Source organism: Gopherus flavomarginatus, chromosome 1 (assembly GCF_025201925.1).
Source record: "Gopherus flavomarginatus isolate rGopFla2 chromosome 1, rGopFla2.mat.asm, whole genome shotgun sequence".
Lineage (NCBI taxonomy): Eukaryota > Metazoa > Chordata > Testudines > Testudinidae > Gopherus > Gopherus flavomarginatus.
In genome coordinates this window covers 367,538,001-367,558,490 of record NC_066617.1, presented here as the reverse complement: position 1 = coordinate 367,558,490, position 20,490 = coordinate 367,538,001, and the positions used below count along the sequence as shown (strand labels likewise).

The 20,490-nt window shown below is 46.4% G+C and overlaps 1 long non-coding RNA gene and 2 pseudogenes across 1 annotated transcript in view; 2 read left to right on the top strand and 1 right to left on the bottom strand.

Annotated features, from left to right (window-relative positions):
* The window catches only part of LOC127040170 (uncharacterized), a 159,138-nt gene that overhangs the window by 77,292 nt on the left and 61,356 nt on the right, over positions 1-20,490 (bottom strand). The window lies entirely within an intron of this gene.
* Positions 3,566-4,502, top strand: LOC127030504 (olfactory receptor 51G2-like; annotated as a pseudogene).
* Positions 10,023-10,960, top strand: LOC127056961 (olfactory receptor 51G2-like; annotated as a pseudogene).

Here is a 20,490-nt window from a genome sequence, read left to right as displayed (position 1 = left end):
TAATTTCATGGAAGATAAGTCCATCAATGGCTATTAGTCAAGATGGGCAGGGATGACCCACCATGCTCTGAGTGTCCCTAGATTCTTTTTACCAGAAATTGGAAATGGATGACAGGGGATGGATCACTTGATGATTCCCTGTTCTGTTCATTCCCTCTGAAACACCTGGCATTGGCCACTATCAGAAGACCGGATACTGCGCTAGATGGACCTTTGGTCTGACCCAGTGTGGCCATTCTTATGTTACAGCTGTTCAGCCTCCTTAATACCTGTGATGTCATAATCCTGCTCAGTTCTCCAGTCCTCCTTGGAATGTGGATGGAAAGACAGGGTAGATGTCACTTAGTGAGCTGGACCTGTAAGAGCAACCCATGTTCAGGCAGAGAGGGGCTCCTGGGAGAGCAGCGCTGTAAAGCACCAGTGTAGCCATGGCCAGAGGCTTGAGACACCATTCCTGCCCATCCTGCTAATAGATCATGTGAGACAGTATCAAAAGTCTTATTAAAGTCAAGATATACCACATCTACCACTTCCCCCCATCCACAAGGCTTGTTACCCTGTCAAAGAAAGCTATCAGGTTGCTTTGACATGATTTGTTCTTGACAAATCCATGCTGACTGTTACGTATCACCTTATTATCTGCTATTATGTGCTCCATTATCTTTCCGGGTACAAAAGTTAAGCTGACTGGTCTGTAATTTCCTGGGTTGTCCTTATTTCTCTTTCTATAGATTGCCCTTTCCCAGTCTTCGGGAATGTCTTCCATCTTCCATGACTTTTCAAAGATAATTGCTAATGGCTCAGATATCTCCTCAGTCAACTCCTTGAGTATTCTAGGATGCATTTCATCAGGCCTTGGTGATCTGAAGACATCTAACTTGTCTAAGAAATTTTTGACTTGTTCTTTCCCTATTTTAGACTCTGATCCTACCTCATTTTCATTGACATTCACTATGTTAGACAGCCAATCACCACCAACTTTCTTGGTAAAATCCAAAACAAAGAAATCACTAAGCACCTCTGCCATTTCCACATTTTCTGTTACTGTCTTTCCCCCTTCATTGAGTAATGGACCTACTCTGTCCTTGGTCTTCCTCTTGCTTCTACTGTATTTGCAGAATGTTTCTTGTTTCCTTTTATGTTCCTAGCCAGTTTGATCTGATTTGGTGCCTTGACTTTTCTACTTGTTTATATTCATCCTTTGTAATTTGACCAAGTGTCTACTTTTTGTAGACACTTTTTTTTGAGTTTTTGATCATTGAAGATCTTCTGGTTAAGCCAGGGTGGTCTCTTGCCATATTTCCTATCTTTCTTATGCAGTGGGATAGTTTGCTCTTGTGCCCTTAATAATATCCAGCAAAGATAACGAGGTGTTAGTACCGTTATATAAGGCGCTGGTGAGACCCCACCTGGAATACTGTGTGCAATTCTGGTCTCCCATGTTTAAGAAGGATGAATTCAAACTGGAACAGGTTCAGAGACGGGCTACTAGGATGATCCGAGGAATGGAAAACCTGTCATATGAAAGGAGACTCAAAGAGCTTGGCTTGTTTAGTCTAGCCAAAAGAAGGCTGAAGGGGGATATGCTTGCTCTTTATAAATATATCAGAGGAATTAATATTAGGGAGGGAGAGGAATTATTGAAGCTTAGTACCAATGTAGATACAAGAACGAATGGGTATAAACTGGACACTAGGAAGTTTAGACTTGAAATTAGAGAAAGGTTTCTAACCATTAGAGGAATGAAGTTCTGGAACATCGTTCCAAGGGGAGTAGTGGGGGCAAAAGACATATCTGGCTTTAAGATTAAGCTTGATAAGTTTATGGAAGGGATGGTATGATGGGAGAGCCTAATTTTGGAAATTGATCTTTGATTATCGCCAGATAAGTATGCCCAGTGGTTGGTGATGGGATGTTAGATGTGGTGGGATCTGAGTTACTGCAGAGAATTCTTTTCTGAGTGCTGGCTGGTGAGTCTTGCTCACATGCTCAGGGTTTAGCTGATCGCCATATTTGGGGTCGGGAGGGAATTTTCCTCCAGGGCAGATTGGCAGAGGTCCTGGAGGTTTTTCGCCTTCCCCTGAAGCGTGGGGCATGGGACACTTGCTGGTGGATTCTCTGCAGCTTGAGGTCTTCAAACCACAATTTGAAGACTTCAATAACTCAGGCATAGGTTAGGGGTTTGTTATAGAAGTGGATGGGTAGGGTTCTGTGGCCTGCTTTGTGCAGGGGGTCGGACTAGATGATCACATTGGTCCCTTCTGACACTAGAATCTATGAATCTATGAATTGTTTTTCCTTTAGACTTGCTTCTCATGGGAACTTACCTAGGAACTCCCTGACTTTGCTGAAGTCTACCTTCTTGTAATCCATTGTCTTATTGTGCTTTTCTCCTTCCTACCATCTCTTATATTCGTGAACTCTGCCATTTCATGATCACTTTCACCCAAAGCTGCCTTCCATTTTCAAATACTCAACTAGTTCTTTCCTAATTGCCAAAATCAAATCTAGAACAGCCTCCCCGCAGCAGCTTTCTCCATCTTCTGCAATAAAAAATAACGTTTATAATACACTCCAAAAACTTCTTGGGTAATATGTGCCCTGCTGTGTTATTTTTTCAACAGATGTCTGGATAGTTGAAGTCCCTAATCGCCACCAAGTCCTGTGCTTGGGATGATTTTATCAGTTGTTTAGAAAAAGCTTTATCCACTTCTTCTTCTTGGTTAGGTGGTCTGTAGTAGACCCCTACCATGATATCACCCTTGTTTTTTCACCCCTTTTATCCTTATCAAAGACTTTCAATAAGTCTCTTTCCTTCTTTCTTTTTATATATCTATGTGCCTGTCTGTCTGTCTGTCTATCTATAATGAGGCAAGGGAATACATTTATAAACAGCTTCAATGTAGGACAGATAAATACAATGACGGTTTTCACCATATACTTGCCATGTGTTTATACCTGTCACGGTACAATGGGCCACACTCAGGAGTGGAGAGTGAAAAAGGATGTCTGTAGAAGGTCATGATTATAAAATCACACATCGCTCAAGTAGGCTGAGGAACTCCCAGCCACAAGAGATCAAAGGGACCAAGAGGTTAGCAGGACTGAAAGAGGGAATTGAAATTTATATAAATACCAGAAAAATCAACTACGATAATGGGGATTTAAGGAAAATGTCTTGGAAGGGCTATAAATGTTCCTGATTTGCATTGTAAAATATATCTAACTAGTGTGTGTCAGGGGGAATGTTGCCTGGGAGCAGGTTATCTCTTAGCTGTCTATTGTAGGGCTTCTTCCACTTTTCTCTGAAGCATTTGGAATTGGCCACTGGATATTGGGCTAGATAGACTGCAGGTCTGATCCACTCTGGCAGTGCCTATCCTCCTATCTGTGGTGTAAATCCAAGACTATGCTTTTGCTCATCTCTCTTGACCTCCTAGGAGTCTGTAGACTTGCACTGAGAGCAGAATGATGTCTGGTTAAATATCATCTAGTTGTCTAATCTCCTATTCCTTTTTCACTCACGAAGAAAAGCTCAAAACTTATCAGACCTTCCCAGGATGTTATGTCAGCTGTCAATGACACTAAATTCAACTGTGCAGTGTTCCTTCTTACCTGGATACCTGGGCAGGAAGATATCCATCTCTGGATCTCTACCGTCTTCTGCTTTAACCTACGCTATTTCTATAGTAGGAAATTCACTCATTCTGTTCATTATAAAAACAGATCTAAGCCTTCATGAGACAATGTACATTTTCCTTTCCATGTTGGCCATCACAGACCTTGGCTTATTGATAGCCACCATGCCAACAATACTGGGTGTATTTTTGTTTAGCTCAAGGGAGATCAGCCTCAATGCCAGTGTTGCCCAGCTGTTCTTCATCCACTTGTTTACATTCATTGAATCCGCTGTGCTCTTCTTGATGGCCTTTGACCGCTTCATCGCAATCAGTAACCCACTGAAATATACGTCCATCATAACACTGCCGAGAATAGCCATGATTGGACTGGTGTTTGTGCTAAGAGGGGTGGCCGTAATACTCCCACTCCCCCTTCTGCTGAAAAGGTTCCAGTTCTGTCGAGCCAATATCCTCTCCCATTCCTTCTGCTTGCACATGGAGATCATGACAATGGCATGTGCGGACATCACAGTCAACAACATCTATGGCTTGTTTATTACAGTTATAACAGTGGGGTTGCTCTCGCTGCTCATCTTCCTCTCTTATGTGATGATCTCCAAAACAGTGCTGAGTATCTCCTCCCATGTGGAATTCCTCAGGGCCCTAAACATCTGTGTCTCCCACCTCTGCACTGTCCTGCTCTTTTACATGCCAGAGTTCACCCTGACTTTGATGCACAGATTCAGGAAGAGCTCTTCTCCCTTGCTTCAGATTGTCCTGGGCTACATCTACCTTCTGGTTCCTCCTCTGATGAACCCAATCATGTACAGTGTGAAAAGCAAACACCTTCATTCGAGGATAATGGGGGTGTTTGTGAAGTGAAAGGTCAGTTTAGCACCTGACCCCAGTGCTGGTGACATAGGATACAAGAAACACAGGACCCGGCGACGTATTCCATCCTGGATCCTTATATCTGTGATGACATGAGCTACTGAACAACACTCTGTACAGAAATGTTCAGATGGGGTCTAAGGCCTGTAGTAAAGATATAGGAGCTGTCTCCACCCACTGGTGAGGGAGGACAGTGCATTGGGGGAAGGAGATCAAGGCAGGAAACAGCATTTACTGTGAGTGACTGTGTTTGTGGAAAGCCAGGGAACTGGTGGTATGTTGGCCCATAAAGAGCCATATTGGTGGCTGCTCCGACCTCAGAATCCTTGACAATATTCTCAACAAAGAGAAGGGACATGGATGTTGTTTCCCATTACGCCTGGCCTGTCACTGTCCTGTCTCTGGTTAAACATCCACAGGCCACAAAAAAAAGCTGCAGAGCTGTTCTGCAGTCGCAGTCCTGGCCCTTCCTGAGCACTCTGGGTGCTGTGTGATCCATGGGGACGGCATGAGCTGTGGACAGGGGCTATTCAAGGGGCATGGACACCCACCACGCCCCCACTCCCTCAGCCTGGAGCTTCTGCCTGAGTCCTGTCAGAGACATCATTGTGCAGTAGCCACAAGAGAAGCCATTCAGGCAACACCCTAACCACCACCTTTGGTGGCTCTGCACACAGCACAACTGTTGAGCCCACTCCACACGGAAGCAGAGCAGAGATGGCTCTCTGTGAGGGTCTGACGCACAGGAGTCCTGGGGAGATACTCAGGCCCATATTGCCCTCCCCTCCATTTCTGCTGCCCCAGCAATGCCAACGGGTAGAAAAGGGCCTCAGCTCCCCAGCAGAGTCAGAGAGATCTCCTATCCCAGTCCAGCCCATTCAGTGTAGGTTGGTCACCTTCTCAAAAGGAACAAGCAAGACACATTCAGGAGCCTCACCCCCTGCATGGCCTGACCCCTGGCCCTCTTCTTCCCCCTGAACTCCCACCTCCTGCTCCTTCTCTTCCCCAAAGCCCCACCCAGTGACCAGGCCGGATGTCAGAGCCAGGCTGTGGTAAAAGAAACCCAGGGAGCAAGTGTCACTTTGGGGAACCCCAGAACCTCCACCTGCTCCGTTCAGGGTATGTGGCCTTGGGGAAAAGAGGAGCAGGGTGGGGCCTCATCATGAGTGGCGGCTAAGGACCTCAGTCCCCCAACAGTGAAAAGGGTGGCTCTGTCCATGAGCAGTGTGGATTGGCACCACAGGGAATTCAGGACAAATGCTGTTCGGGAGTCTTTCAGCCCACACTGGGACTTCAAGTCTGTATTTTCGGACTCTCCTGCCCAATTCAGGATGGGTGGGCCACCCTAATTGAGTGGCCATTGGAGGAGATGTGTTGGGGAGTATGCCCTTTTTGTTGTTGGAGTGATTGAGGGTGTCAGTGAACCCCTGATTCAGGGTGTGGCCCTTTAAGATTCCTGTGCCTTTTGGAGCTGATAGAAGCTTCACTCCATGCGAAACAAGAGGAGCCCCAGAAGAGCAGGCAGGCTGCATCCTCTCGAGAAACATGGGCGACACCAGCAGGGGATGGACAGCTGCCCTCGCTCAGCCCTGGGAAAGGGACTGAGATATCATGGGTGCCAGGTGGGGAGAAGCCAGTGAGGCTGCAGCAAGCCTGGAACAAGACAGACCCCAGTAAGCAGGAGGGTGGGGGTCTCCTGAGTAAAGGAGGAGGATGGGGTCGGAGGGTAGGAGAGTCTGTGTTTTGGAGATGACTGAATGAATGTGACCCCGCAAAGGGGGCTCTTGTTTCAGGTATCCCAGGCTGAGAGTGTCATTGCAAGGACCTTAGAGGGAAGGGCAGGGTGCCTGCAATGCTACCTCAGGCCACAAGGTGGCACTCTGGGGCAGCACTTGTCCACAAGGCCTTGGCTACACTGAGCTGTGCTCTTGCAAACCATTACCATCAGGTGCAGATCAGCCCAGCCCCCAGGCTGCTCTAAACTTTGCTGAGTCAGCAGGAGAACAGGCCAGTGAATCTAACCCCGGTAACCAGCAGGGCCATCCTTAGGATTTATGGGTCCTTCTGCAGTATTATTAAACTGGTGCCCTATGCCCAACGGCAGCCTGCCATCGCAGCCTGTGGAGGGGAAAGGCATGAAGCAGCAAGGATACCGAACCACTCGGCCCACCTCACAGTGGCAGAGAGTCACAACTCCCCACACAGACCCCCGTACACTCTGCCTCACACAGAATGCGCAGCACCGGCGCATTCGGTGCTGTAAATACGGCCCCTGCCTTAGGACACTACAGCATGCGCTGGGTGTGTGGGAGCCGACCCGCTCTTACCTGTTGCCATGGGTGGTGGATGACGCTGCCCCTTGGGGTGGTTAGCGCCCCAGCCAACCTTTTCTGCCTGTAACCCCGCCCATACCCCACCCCTGCTCCGCCCCAAACCTCACTCAATTCTGTCCAGGTTCCACTCCTCCCCACTGTCTCCCTCCTCTCCTTTCTTCCCTCTCACTCCCTGTTGACCCCATTCCAGCCAAATCCCTGAATGAAGCAAATGACACTAGAAAGATATTGCCGAAGAGGTTTGTTTGTTTTTTAAAGAAAATGGATATGTTTTCCACTGCATGCCAGAAGGTGAAAACTGGACATGCAGAAGGTACCTAATTAAGAGCACTAAATTTAGGCATAAAAAATGTCAGTCACAGGTATGTTGACATATCCTGAAGTTTGTCACAGATTTATTTACAAAAACATTGAGGTAAGAGCAAATCAGCTGTCCTGCTGAATACATTAAATATTATGGAATACATGATGCAGCTCTTCTCTGTTTTACATTTTCTTAATCAGTATTGCGAGCTGATTTTATATTTTAAATGAAAACAACAAGGAGTCCGTTGGCACGATAAGGACTAACAGATTTATTTGAACCTAGTTTTCATGGGTGAAAAACCTCACTTCTTCAGAACTCAGGTACTCTTAAGCCTTCATAAAGTAATCATTACAGATTGCTACATATTTAACTCACTGAAAGGCAGACATTATTTTAAATTAATCAATCACAAAGGTTTAGTGTTTTCATAATAATATTCATTGCTTTTCGAAAAAGGGAACGCTAATTTAATGTGTGTGATCTCCATGACAACAGACATGTTTATGAAATTTCACCTACTTCAAAAAGATATGTTTCCACAGATTTTAGGCATAACGAAGCATTTCATATCTTACTAAGGTACTGATTCTGCTGGAGGGTTCTTTTAAAACTAGCTCATTAAATAATCAGAAGTAAAGAAAGGGAAACTTTTGTCCAGCCATCTGAAAGGAAAGGGGTGATGTCCCTTTAAGGGCTAACGTCCCTTCAACAGGGGGGTGGAGGGTGAAAGAAGTGGACAGAGAGGACAGGAAGACTTTGGAAGCAAGTTTTTTGTACTATAGTAATTAAAATTAAAATGTGTATTTTATATAAGGGTGGTGGCTTTTCTTAAGTTGTTCCTTGTCTTCCTGCTTATTTTGCAGCAGCCTGCTATTAAACTAAAATGAGCCATTTTAACCCAATATATCCAGCAAGTAAACATCCCAATAGTTAACCAAATGTAGCTCTATAGCAAACATCGCAAGAATTGGGTTTAACAGACACATTCTTTATGGCAGCTCAGGCCCATGTCTGTCCCAATGCCGTTTCTGGGTTGTATGGATTTTATCAATACTGGACAGAAACAGTCAGAGAGCAATAGACTGTTTTCATGTGACAGGTTTCAGAGTGGCAGCCGTGTTAGTCTGTATTAGCAAAAACAACAAGGAGTTGTTAGTTAAATAAATTTGTTAGCCTCTAAAGTGCCACAAGGACTCCTCGTTATTTTCACATGGGTAATGAAGTTTCACAGGCATCTGACTTTGAAATGTACTTCCTGCAATCCCTATTTGTGACTGAATAACAGGTGTTGTGGTGTTGTGTTCTGTTGTGGTTTCTACGTACTAGTGTACACTAGTACATTAGTAATACACTACTGTATTACTACTAGTAATGGCCACTGGGGATCTTCAGACTATGTCTACCTCCATTCAAAATTTATTAGGGCCCTCCAAATGAAAAGAGGTTCAAAAACACTGTATTAGAGAGTGAGAGCCCATGGAATGAATATTTCGTATCCTGACCCCAATGCCTGTTACCAGTACAGAGAGAGGCTACAGACTGACAGAACACAACCTGAGGAGAACCAGTCAGTTATTAACCCAGGGACAGAGGAGCTACTAGACTTTTGTTTGCTGACAGGTCATTGACTGAGGGCTGAGATGCTGTGATCTTTTCAGGTTCTGAAGAAATCCAGATGACGGATGTTGCATTTGAAGTCCCATCCTAACCTGAGAAATCATCTCTGAAAGAAGATCAAAGGGGAAAGAATGGGTTGACGTGTGTGCTAAAGTACAGAAGTGTAAATGTTATGACTTTTGCTTTAGAAAATATTTGAGAAGTATTCCACATACTCAAACGAGGATGCACCTGAAGAAGTCGTTTTTTTTACCCACAAAAGCTTATGCCCAAATAAATCTCTTAGTCTTTAAGGTGCCACCGGACTCCTCGTTGTTTTTGTGGATACAGACTAACATGGCTACCCCCTGATACTATTCCACATATTGTTTGCAATGGGTTTGGACAATTAATTCTTTGTTTAGTGAACAGTAGTATAATCATGTCTCCGAGAAACTGACCAGAAGCTCTTTCTAAAACTTACAGTGAGAACATAAGATCGGCCATACCGGGTCAGGCCAAAAGTCCATCTAGCCCAGTATCCTGTCTTCCAATGATCTAACCCAATATCCTGTCTTTAATGATTGAACTCTCTGGATTCAGTCAACGCTGGCCAGGAAAAGCACTTCAGATTCTTTTGGAGAGATTCTTGGGGGTCAGAGTGTATCACTGGGAGCACTTGATAAGGGAAAGTTAATAGAGCCTGGTTCTGATTGAATTTACTCATATAAATCTGGAGTGACGCAGTTGAAGCCATTGTTATTAAAATCAGAACCTGACCCTGAGAATTTATCCTATTTGCTGAAAAGAGTCAGAGACATAATTTGGACTCTCAGGAGTGGAGAAAATAAAATATATATATATATATATATATATATATATATATATATATATATATATATATATATATATATAACCTTCCTCATGTACAGTACAAAATATGAATAAATAATGGGTGTCAGAGGAAAACATTCCCTGGGAACAGGTTATCTCATAGCTTTCTATTGCAGGACTTCATTTGGCTTTCTTTGAAGCATATCAAATGGGCCAGTGGATACTGGGCTAAATGGACTCCAGGTCTGATCCAGTCTGGGAGTGCCTATCTTCTTATATGCAGTGTAAATCCAAGATTATGTTTTTGCTGATCTTCCTTGAGCTCCTGGGACTCTCTAGAAATACAATGAGAGCAGAAAGATGTCTTGTTAAATATCATCTAGTCTCCTGTTGCTTTTCCTTTCAGGAGGAAAGGTTCAAAACTATCGGACCTCCCAGTACATGATGTCAGCTGTCAATGACACCAAATTCAACTCTGCAGTGTTCCTTCTCACCGGGATACCTGGCAGGAAGACGTCCATCTCTGGATCTCTATCCCCTTCTGCTTAGTGTATGTTATTTCTGTAGTAGGAAATTCAGTCATTCTGTTCATTATAAGAACAGATACAGGCCTCCATGAGCCCATGTACATTTTCCTTTCCATGTTGGCAGTCACAGACCTTGGTTTATCAATAGCCAGCATGCCAACAACATTGGGCACATTCTTGTTTAATGCTAGGGAGATCAGCCTTGATGCCTGTTTTGCCCAGCTGCTCTTCATCTACTCGCTTTCATACACTGAATCCTCTGTGCTCTTGTTGATGGCCTTTAACCACTTCATCGCCATCTCTCACCCACTGAGATATGCTTCCATCTTTACCCTGCCAAGAATAGCCAAGATGGGACTGGTGTGTGTGCTAAGAGGGGTCGCCGTACTGTTCCCACTGCCCTTTCTCCTGAAACGTTCCCAATACTGTCAAGACAATGTCCTCTCCCGTTCCTACTGCTTGAACCAAGAGATCATTAAGATGGCTTGTTCGGATATTAGAGTCAGCAGCATCTATGGCTTTTTTGTCACAGTCTCCACAGCGATGTTGGACTCGTTGCTCATCCTCCTATCTTATGTAATGATTCTGAAAACAGTGCTGAGCATTGCCTCCCATGCGGAGTGCGTCAGGGCACTGAGCACCTGTGTCTCCCACTTCTGTGCTGTCCTCCTCTTCTTCATACCAAGGACTGGCTTGTCTGTAGTATAGAGATTCGGGAATAGCTCTTCTCCCTGGCTTCAGATTCTCATGGGCTATGTCTACCTGCTGGTCCCGCCCATGATGAACCCAATTGTGTACAGATTGAAAAGCAAACACCTTCATGCAAGGATAATCAGGGCATTCAAAAAGTGAAGGGTCAGTTCATCAGCTGGTTCTGCCGCTGGTCACATGAGACATGAAAAACATGGCCCATGGCGAGGGCACCTATTCCAACCTTACCCCCAAGAAGACATGAACTACTAATCTAAACTCTGTAGAGAGAAGTTCAGAAAAGGTCTAAGGCCTGGAGCAATGGGACAGGGCCTGATGAGGGAGGATGGTGCACTGGGAGAAAGAGACCAAGGCAGCAGCAGAATTTACAAAGGGACTGTGTCAGTGAAGAGCCAGGGGACTGGTTGCATGTTTGCCCATAAACATCTGGATCGGTGGCTGCTCTGACCTCAGAATTCCTGCCGATACACTCAGTAAAGAGAAGGGATGTGAGTGTTGTTTCCCATTCCACCTGACTGTCAATGTCCCAGTGTCTTTGGTTAAATATCTAGGGGCCATTAAAAAAGCTGCAGAGCTATTCTGTAGTCACAGTTCTGGCACTTCCCGAGCTCTCTGGGTGCAGCTTGATCTATGAGCACTGCACGAGCTGTGGACGGGGCTATTGAAAGGGAATGGTCACCCATCCTTCCCCTACCTCCTCAGCCAGGTGCGTGTGATTGAGTCACGTCAGACACATGATGAATGGAGGCTACCCAGGAGAAGCTATTTAGGCAACTTGCCCCCATCCCCCGGCTCTGTTGATGGCTCTGCAAACCACACATGTGCTGAGCCCCCTCCGCACTGAGGCAGAGCAGAGCTGCGTGTGCGAGTGAGGGTCTGACACATGGAGCCTCCAGCCCAGATTCTCTTCTCCCGCCATCCATTTGTGCTGCAATGAAAATGGTTGGAAACCGTCTTCAACTCCCCCGCAGAGGCATGTCTCACTCCAGTCCCAGCCCAGCCCGTTCAGTGTCAGCTGACCATCTTTTCAAAAGGCAAAAGTGGGACACATGCAGGAGCACCATCCCCGCTGCCTCTCTACTTTCCGCTTAATGCCCCACCCCCTACTCTCCCTCTTCCCACTAGGACCCCTCCCCCTGCCCCATCTCTTCACTCAACACCCAACTCCCTGGTCCTCCTCACTGGTGAAGGTTTCACACCCTATTCAGACCAGAAGTCAGAGCTAGGCCATGGTGAGAGTTGCCCAGGGATCCAGAGCCACTCTGAGGAGCCCCAAACTCTCCACCTGTCCTGGGAAATTCACTGCGAGACCCAAGGGGACCCCTCAGCCTCTGTCCCCTCCCCCCAGAACCTAAAATCCAGGAAAAGTGGAGTGTCTAGGGCTCCCCAGAGTTTCCTGAGCCCTCTGAGCAGCTCTTATCACAATCTAGCTCTGACATGGCTGGGGGCTGGAGCATCAGGGAAAGGGGAGCAATAAGGGGTAAGGCCTTCTGGAAAGAGATGGGGTAGTGGATGTGGCAAGCCTGAACCAACTCCAACTCCAGCAATCTCTGTGTGTGTGTGTGTGTGTGTGTGTGTGTGTGTGTGTGTGTGTGTGTGTGTGTGTGTGTGTGTGTGTGGTAGGGGGAACGGGGGCCTGAGTAAAGGAGGAGGATGAGGCTCTAGGGTAGGAGAATCTGTGTTTTGGAGGATACTGAATTAATGTGACTTCACAAAGAGGGGTCTTAAATATTCCAGGCTGAGAGTAAGTCATTGCAAGGCCCTTAGAGGGAAGGGCAGGGTTCCTGCAGGGCTATCTCAGTCACCAAGCGGGCACTCTGGGGTGACACTCATCTAGAGTGGGCTGTGCTCTTGCAAGCTGTTACCTCTGGGTAGAAGTCAACTCAACCCCCCGGCTGCTCTAAACTCTGCTGATGCAGGGGGGAGTGTGACAGGTTGGGTCACAGAGATCCCCTTGGGACTGTCACATGATGTGTTGAAATTATCTGAGAGTCCATTTTCCCTGCCAGCTTGGCACGTCCAGAAACCTGCCTTGTTGAGGCAGACATACTAGCCTGCTGCAAACACAGACCCAGAGTCTGGATCACACCCTCAAAGCTGCAGGCTTGAAGTTAAAACACCTTAGCAGGTTATCTGAATCCAGCACCCAGAAACCCAGCTCCTAATGTATTCCAAACCCCAAATAAATCCATTTTAATCTGAATAAAGTTATACAGGGTAAACTCGTAAATTGTCCACCCCCTATAACACTGATGGAGAGATATGCAGAGCTGTTTGCTCCCCCACGTATTAATCACTTACTCTGGGTTCACTAATAAACAAAAGTCATTTTATTAAATATAAAAAGTAGGATTTAAGTGGAAAAAAAGTTACCAAACAAAATAAATGACAAACACATGCAAGTCTAAGACATTAAGAAACTGATTACAGGTAACCTCTCACCCTCACAGATGGTCCAATAAGCTTCTTTCACAGACTAGTCTCCTTCCTAGTCTGGACTCAATCCTTTCCCCAGTAAGTTCTTGCTAGTTCCAGCAGACATCTTAGGTGTTAAGCAGGGACTTTCTCATGACTGGCCACCTCTTTGTCCTGCTCCAACCACCTTTTATAGCTTTGGCACAAGGCAGGAGTTTATTGTCTCTCTGGGTCCCCACCCCTCCTTCTAAATAAGGGGCGTGCAAACTTTTTTTGCCTGAGGGCCGCATTGGGTTTTGGAAATTGTATGGAGGGCCAGTTATGGGAGGGAGTCACGGCTTATCTGCCCCCCCGGGACTCCTGCCCCAACCAATCCCCCCGTTCCCTGATGGCCCCCCGGGACTCCTGCCCCATCCATCCCCCCTGGCTCCTTGTCCCTGACTGTCCCCAGAAACTCTGCCCCTGACTGCTCCCTGACGTCACATCCAACCCCTCCTCTCATTCCTGATGCCCCTCCCAGGAACCCTGCCCCATTCAACCACCCCTTCTCCCTGTCCCCTGACCGCCCGCAGAACCCCGCTATTGACTGCCCCCCACTGCCTCATCCAACGCCCCTAGGGATATATGGTCTCTTTACTCCTTAAACTACGTCTTCTCCTACGTCAGGGGAATCTCCCAATTGTATCCTGCTCGAAGAGTGCGACAACGTCCCCTCTATGCTAATCAATTATGGTTAAGCAGGTCCAACTGGACACCTCAGTTTCTTCCTTTCGGGTACACGTGAAAAAAGCTATACTGTCACCCCACCCTCCTTAAAACAAATAGGTTTATTAGCAAAAAACCACAACGCATTGGAGAAAATGGTTTTACATTAACAGGCAGCTGTCATCTTTCTCACGTATCATGACAAGCTAAGTTAGACAGGCTTTGCTCTGGAGATACATGATGGAACTGGAGCAAATTACATTCTTTTGGAAAGCCAGGTTGCCCTTGAGACTCAGCCTACTTTTCCTGTGTGTCTGAGCATCTTCCCATCCGTCTGCCCCTTTCTTATTGAAGCAGCATTTGTTGAAACCTGTGTGAGCCTGGGCACAGTCACCGTACTGCTCAGCCATGTCTGTGTTACAGGGCCATGGCGTGGAGCTGACCTTTGCCCTCTGACTGCTTTCTCCCAGCCACATAGTCTAAGATGAGGCCCTCGTGGCTGGTGCTCTATAGTTTGAAAGTTAGACCCATTCAGCCTCAAGGGCTCACAAGCACCGGTCTGGTGACTGTGCTGAAACTCCCAGTGTCTCCTTTACACTCCAAAACTCCCCTTAGAAATCCACTACCTACCCTGCATTGTCATCCCCGAGTACTCTGCTGTGCCAGCAGAACTCCCCATGCTGCAAAGAGTGCAGATGGCAAGGGTCCAGTTACAGGGGTTTGATTCGCTGGCCTGTTTGCCCCCTGCCACAGCGGAGTTTAGAGCAGCCTGGGGGCTGGGCTGACCTCCACCCATTGGTAATGGCTTCCAACAGCACAACACACGCTGGCCACATCCCTTCAGATGTGTTACCCCAGAGTGCCCCCTTGGGGCCTGATGTAGTGCTGCAGGCCCTCTGAACTTCCTTCTAAGGTCCTGGGTAACCTCTGGGTGGGCTAGAGTTCACTTCATTGCCCTTCTCCAGTGTCTTAAAAAATAACTCCCATAGAAAGCAGCTGGAGACACGAAGTTCAGTCTCTCAGGATTTTCAGCAAAGATTGAACCTACTCATTTTCAAGGCCCAAAAGGAGGTAAAGAAAGGAAAATTTTATGATAAAGAAAGAAATAATCTATTTTTTACAGCATGACATGGCTATTTTATAATCCACAGACGTTATCTTCACTGTTAGACATAAACATAAATAAATACAACAGATTAAAATCTGAACACTTCAGTCCCCACAGAAACACAGTGAGAAGAAACTGAGAGTTCCCAAAAGCTTAGACTGAGTTCACCTGAGTCTCAGTGAGAGCCTTTGGTCACCAAATCTAGACAGTCTACCGAGTCTAAAAGAGCATCTTTCTTCCCCTTGCCTGTAGGAATCTCTCTCTCGCCAGACAGGTAACAGCTTTACCAATCACTCACTTAAGTATATAGATAACCAAAACTCCAGGCACAAGAAAATACAAAGCTGAGAATGGCAAAACATAAATGACTCTTTTCCCATTACTACATGGAAAGAAAAGTTGGTAAATCATACTGGTTGGGGCAACTTAACCCAAACAGTTCAGCTCAAATCAAAATAAGGTTCAAAGAATGCAATTAAAAAGTGAAGAAACTATTTTTCCCTTCCAGTTTCGCCTTGCTTTACTTAACCCTGCCCATGCTTCGCTCTTAGAGGGTTAACAAATATCACGAACCTGCTGCAAAATGCCTCAGTCAGGGGAAACAGCCTGCTTTTCGCTCCTTGGCTCAGCTTCTCCCAATTCACACAGAGCAGGTGGCCCTTTGCAAAGCAGCTGCCCTGATTACTCACCCTGATGGAGTCTGACCCCAGCAAGGGGGAACCTATTGGAGCATATCCAAAACTACCACACCCAATTCCAGAAGTTTCTGGAAATGCAGTGATAAATCTGGCTAGCAAGAGTGACTCAGACACAACTCACTCCTACCCTGGCTAATATCTTCCTATTGAACAAGAGCCCCCTTTGTGTGGTCCCATTAATTCAGTGTTCTCCAAAACACCAGGTCTCTTATTACCCTCCTCTTCCTTTATTTGGGACCCTCACTGTCCTACTTGCTGAGATCAGCATTGTCTCAGGCTTGCCACATCCCCTGCTCCCCCTTTGTCCCTGAGGCCCCACCGCATCCCATCTTTTCCCCTGAGGCCTGGCCCCCTGCTCCTCCTCTTCTCCCAAGATCCTGGCCACCAGCAAGGGCAGAACCAAGCTATTTTAAGAGCTCCCCAAGAAGGCCAGCCTGCTGTGGGGAGCCCCGGACATGCCATCTTCCCTTTGTTGCATGCCATAGGGGGTGGGAATATGGGCTGGGGGCTGGTCTCATGCCCCTTATCCCCTCACTCAGGGCAGATGGAGTATCCTGGCTCCCTGAGTAACACTTACCACAGCCCAGCTCCAGCTTCAAGCCTGGCAAGGAGGCGGGGCTCAAGGGAAGTTGAGTAGCAGGGGTTGGGGCTACAGGGGGTAGAAGAGGGTCCAGGGAAGGGCCATGGAGGCGGCAGGGAAGGGGACACAGAGTGGATGGAGCTCCTGCATGTGTCCCGCTTTTGCGTTTTGACTAGGTAGTCACTCTACACTGAACGGGCTGGGCTGGGATCGGAGCAAGACATGCCTTTGTGGGGGAGCAAAGACCCATTTTCACCCCTTTGGATTGCTGGGGCAGCATAAGCGGAGGGGCTGCAGAGGGAATCTGGGCCTGAGTCTCTTGCCAGCACTTCTATATGTCAGACCCTCATTCACACATTCTGCCTCGGTGGGGAGTGGGCTCAGCAGGTCTTCAGTGTGCAGAGCCATCAACGGGGCTGCCTGAATGGCTTCTCCTGGGCCTCCTGCATTAATTGTGTCTCTGGCATGACTCAGTCACTAGTAACTGGCTGAGGGCATAGGGAAAGGATGGGTTACTGCTACCCTTGAATAGCCCCTATCCACAGCTTGTTCAGCACTCATGAATCACGCAGCTGCCTGCCTTGGTCTCCTTCCCCCAGTACCCTGTCCATCCTCACCAGCCCCTCTCCCACTGCTCTTGGCCTTTGACCCCATCAGAATCTATCTCTACTCTGAAAGGATCAGTAGCATATGTCGTCTAGGATGGAAGGGCCCACGATGGAACAGGTGGGTGTGGTCCATATATTTCGTCTCCCTTGTCATGAGAGCTGAAGCCAGGTGTTGAACTGACCCTTCACTTGACGAACACTCTGATTATCCTCCATTGTTTTTAGGTGACAGATCTGAGAAACTACCCCACATTGAGGCATAAGTAGAGTAAGTTTTGGAACAAACTCCTACATTTTACAGTAATAAGTTACTAGGATCAAATGGGATTCACCCAAGAGTTCTGAAGGAACTCAAATATCAAACTGCAGAATTACTAACCGTGGTATGTAATCTATGGTTTAAATCAGCCTCTATACCATCCAACTAGCACATACAAATTGTGATGCTGATTTTCAAAAAAGGCACCAGAGGCGATCCTAGCAATACAAGCCAGTAAGCCCAACTGGAGTACCAGGCAAATTGGTTGAAATTATAGGAAAAAATAGCATTATCAGACACATAGATGGACACATTTTGTTGGGGAAGAATCAACACAGCTTTTCAAAGGAAAATCATACTTCACCAATGTATTCAAATTCTTTGAATGGGTCAACAAAAATGCAGGCAAGGGAGATCCAGTGGATATACTCTACTTGGACTTTCAGAAAGTCATTGAGAAGGTCCCTCACTAAACGCTCTTAAGCAAAATAAGCAGTCCTGGGAGAATGAGGAAGGTTCTCTCCTGGATCAGTAGCTGGTTACAAGACAGGAAATAAAGGATAGCAATAAATGGTCAGTTCTCAGAAGGGAGAGAAGTAAATTGCAGGGTCCTCCTGGGATCTGTAGTGGGACCAGTGCTATTCAACATATTCATAATTGTCTGGAAAAAGGGGTAAATTGTGATGTGGCAAAATGTGTAGACAAGACAAAATTACTTAATCTATTGTGACAGACCTAAAGCAGTGGAGTACAGGAGTCTGGTAGAGGGCAAATATGCTGGTAACTGGATGAGTAGTTTTCTGCTCCCTGAGTGACCAGAGTAGGGGCTGCACTTTAGAGTAATCAGGAACTTGCTAGAACCAATTAAAGCAGACAGGCTGATTAGAACACCTGCAGTCAATCAAGACAGGTTAATCAGGGCACCTGGGTTTAAAAAGGAGCTCACTCCAGTCAGGCCGGGGGAAGCCAGAGGAGAGGAAATACGTGTGAGGAGCTGGGAGCAAGAGGCACAAGGAGCTGAGAGTGAGAGGGTGTGCTGCTGGAGAACTAAGAAGTACAAGCGTTATCAGACACCAGGAGGAAGATCCTGTGGTGATCATAAAGAAGGTGTTTGGAGGAGGCCATGGGGAAATAGCCCAGGAAGTTGTAACCGTCATGCAGCTGTTACAGGAGGCACTAAAGACAGCTGCAATCCACAGGGCCCTGGGTTGGAACCCGGAGTAGAGGGCGGGCCTGGGTTCCCCCCAAACCTCCCAACTCCTGATCAGACACAGGAGAAGTTGACCCAAACTGTGGGGAATTCACTGAGGTGAGCAAATCTGCCAATAAGTGCAGGACTGTCATAACTGTCCTACTCAGATCTGAACCTTAGAGTTCAGAACATGAGAAACTAGCATGAAACCTTCAAACTTAATTACCAGCTTGGATCTGATATCGCTGCCACCAGCCAGAAAAATTCCAGAGTCTGGCTCATTCTGGTCTCCCCAAAACCTTCCCTGGGGAACCCCCAAGACTCAGATGCCCTGAGTCTCACCACAAAGGGAAATAACCCACTTCCCTTCTCCCTCTTCCCCTCCAGGTGTTCCCTCCCTAGGTTCCTGGAGAGATATACAGATTCAAGCTCCATGAATCTAAACAAAGGGATTCCACCCTCTTTACCTCTTCCCAGATTTCCCCGCCCTGGGTACTCTGGGAGATTCCCTGCTTCAAGTCCTTGAAACACAAGTACCGAGAGATCCAATCTCTCTCCTCCCTCACCCAGAGGGTACGCCAAGTCAGGCTTAGTAAATCTAACACAAAGAGATTTTCCCCCTCCCTTCGTTTCTTAGTTTTAACCAGTGAAAAACACTCTAACAGGTCTTAAAAAGAAAGCTTTATATAAAAAGAAAGAAAAAGACATAAAACTGGTCTCTATATCAAGGTAACAATATACAGGGTCAATTGCTTAAAGGAAAAATGAATAAACAACCTTATCCAAAAAGAATACAATTTAAAACATTCCAGCAACTACACACATGTAAATACAAAAAAACAATATAAACCTATTGTCTTACTCTCCTTGTACTTACAACTTGGAAACAGAAGATTAGAAAGCCTGGAGATAGAAAGATCACTCTCAGAGCCAGAGAGGGTCACCAAACCAAAACAAAGAACAAAGAACTCACACCCAGAACTTCCCTCCACCCAAATTTGAAAAAGTCTTGTTTCCTGATTGGGCCTCTGGTCAGGTCTTTGGTTCCCTTTGTTAACCCTTTACAGGTAAAAGAACATTAACCCTTAGCGATCTGTTTATGACAAGGACCCACCAAGGTAGAGGAGGAACTTTGTCACAATACTTAAGTGTAAAGTAAATTAAGAGGTGTTACAAACAGATCTCACAAAACTAGGTGACTGGGAACAAAATGACAGATGAAATTCAGGGTTGATAAGTGCAAAGTAATGCACAGTGGAAAACATAATCCCAACTATACATATACAATGATGGGGTCTAAATTAGCTGCTACCACTCAAGAAAGAGATATTGGCAGCATTGTGGATAGTTCTCTGAAAACATACAATCAATGTGCAGCAGCAGTCAAAAGCAACCCTAGTAAATTCATGGAGGATAGGTACACCAGTGGCTATTAGCCAAGATGATCACAGTCTCAACTACATTCTCTGGATGTCTTTAAAACTCTGAATGTCAGAAGATGGGTACAGATGACATAGGATGGAGGACATGATATTGTGCTTTTCTGATAATTCCCTCTGAAGCATCTGCACTGACCAAAGTCAGAAAACAGGACATTGGGCTAGATGGCCCATTGATCTGAATCAATATGGCCATTCTTCTGTTCTTAAATTGTTTCTCTGGGTGATGGGCTTCTGCAGACAAGCCTTTTCCAGGGGATCCCTTTTAAATAGAGCTGGTGTAGCCACCCTAGCAGATATCAAGAGTAGGGTGACCATATGTTCCATTTTGGCAGAGACAGTCCCTTTTTTAGCCGCTTCCTTGTTACTTAAATGAAAGTTGCACTGACTGAGTCTATGGCTGCACTGTGGGAATGGGAAGGTCAAAATCTCCTGCCCAGTCTAGGGCTGGGGTATTTGTTAGGGGGCTTATCCCTTCACCTTCTCACTTCCCTGGTCCTTCTCGCATGAACAGAGAGCAACAATACCCGACGTTCAAAGGCGCAAACAATTCAATGTTTATTGGGGTGAACTTCCAGCAAGCATGATTCCAGTTTCTTAGTGTCCCCCTTCCCAGCTCTGACCCCACAGAGCCTTGTCTGTGTCCTTGTTTCTGTTCCCATCCCTT